Raw genomic sequence first — 2,228 nt, 5'->3', positions numbered from 1 at the left:
TTCAACTTTGGACATAGGTGTTTTGGGTTATATCGGCATACTTTAACATAAGGAACACCCTCCCGAAGTTTGGTCCATTCCTCCTGGGACACCCTGTATACACTAAGTATCTTAAGATTGACAATGAACTGGAAAGGATATGAGAGAAAGTGGTCATTGCCCAGTTTGAGGTACTCTCCCAGTATTCTTCTGGAAGATCTGAGAAAAATTGTGAGAAAGTTCAATCAGGACTTAAATCTGGGACCTCCTGAATATGTGGCAGGAGTGCTGACCACTCAACTGCACGGTTGTTGCAAAATTAGAGTTAAATTAGTGGAGGTAATATGAACAATTTAAAATCTGAAACTAGTTGACCTTTCAGTAACAAAAATGGAATGTCTGAGAAATGACAATAAAATGTGATGAAACAGACAGTAAGAGTGAAGACGTTGGATGTTTTTGTAAAGGCATGAATTAATTTAAGAAAGGCTGTCAAATTAGAGTCAGCTTTGTAAAGAATGACAATGGTTAACCTACTTGCAGATTTGTAAGATATTTAGACAACATATTTTAATCAGCAATTAATTATGTTTGACTGAATTACATACTACTGAGCCACTGATACCCAAATTTTGTTTTTATGATGCTGAATTTGTCATTGAAGGACCAAGAAGTTGTAAATAATTATGTACTGATTATGTTCTACCAGAATTGCTAAAGCAGCAGTTGAAATATTATCTTCTGAGATCCACAGACTTACTCATTCTTATGGGGCTAAAAGAAGTAACCACTGGGCTGATAGGAATCTTCATTAAATATTATTAAGGACTATGAGATCAACAAAGAAATGGATGATGCATGTATTGTGGGCATGTTTAATTTTAGTTGAATGATGTGAAGGAAGGAAATTAGGTTGTATTTATTTATTATTTGTTTAATAATGCTGGAAGTAACTCTTATTATTGCTGCGAAAGCCAGAAGGAAAGAGACCACAAGGAAGACCAAGGCGTAGGTGGGTGGACAATATTAGAATGGATCTTAGAGAGAGGGATATTATTGATTGGATAGATCTGGCTCAGGATAGGGACCAGTGGAGGGCTCTTGTGAACACAGTAATGAACCTTCGGGTTCCATAAAATGCTGGGAAATTCTTGAACAGCTGCTGAATTGGCAGCTCCATAAGTAAGTAAGTAAGTAAGTAAGGAAGTAACTCTATATATAGCATCAGATTGTAGGATAATTAATGAATGATGAATTAGAATGTGGAAGAAAGGAGTCGTGGCCTGTATATAGGTACTGCCATGGCGTTTGCCTGGAGGGACTGTTGAAATCCACAAAATTGTGTCATCTGGGAGAGTCATTATTCCTTTCAAGATCTGAATCCAACACCTCCTAAATACAAGTCAGTAACATATTGTCTTAGCCAACTTACTTGGAACAAGTAGGAGAATAATATTAAAGCAGACTTTAAAGAAACAGGCGATGAGAATGTTAACTCAGCTGGCTCACAGTAGTCTAGTTGAGGACTTTCTTGAACAGGATAAGAAATCTTTGGGGCTACAGTGGGCTATAACTTGACCATGTTGAATGGAGTTGGTGGAAGAAATGTATTGTTATACGAAGGGGGACCCAAAAATAACCGGAACCGACCTGTTGCGCGCGCATGCTTTGTAGTTACGAGTTGTGCTGCTAGGTGATGTTAGCTGGGGGTCTCCCGTGACTCTTAGTGAGCTGGCGTCAGTCTGAGTTAAGTGGTTTGTCTGTGGTGCTCTGTTGTGTGCGTTCCTGTTTCAACTCTTTGGCGATTAGTGAGATGGCCGACCAGAAGGGACAAAGAGTGTGCGTGAAATTTTGCTTTCTGTTAGGGAAAACTGCAGCCGAGACTGTTGGGATGCTTCGGCAAGCCTTTAATGATGATGCTTTGCGGAAATCACAGGTCTACGAGTGGTTTTCCCGTTTCTGGCAACATATAACAGAAGACATGCCACGCCCCGGGCGTCCTTCGACAGGAAGAAATGATGAAAACATTGCCAAAATCAAACGTGCAATTGATGAAGATCGTCGAAAGACCATTGACCAACTTTCTGAGGAAATGAACATCTCATGGAACACAGTCCAGTGAATTTTAACCGAAGGTTTGCACATGAGACGGGTGTCTGCAAAATTTGTTCCTCGCTTGCTCGGAGATGACCAAAGAGAAAACCGCGTGAATGTTTGCCGCGACTTGAAGAGTGAAGTGCAGAACGATC

General features: G+C 40.2%; 1 protein-coding gene across 2 annotated transcripts in view; it reads left to right on the top strand.

Moving 5' to 3' along the window:
- The window catches only part of LOC111874027 (peroxisome assembly factor 2), a 20,812-nt gene that overhangs the window by 9,969 nt on the left and 8,615 nt on the right, over positions 1-2,228 (top strand). The gene's annotated exons all lie outside the window — the stretch shown is intronic.

This window comes from Cryptotermes secundus, unplaced genomic scaffold (genome assembly GCF_002891405.2).
Source record: "Cryptotermes secundus unplaced genomic scaffold, Csec_1.0 scaffold1683, whole genome shotgun sequence".
Classification (NCBI taxonomy): domain Eukaryota; kingdom Metazoa; phylum Arthropoda; class Insecta; order Blattodea; family Kalotermitidae; genus Cryptotermes; species Cryptotermes secundus.
The sequence above is the reverse complement of the archived record's forward strand: the minus strand, read 5'-3'. Positions and strand labels throughout refer to the sequence as shown.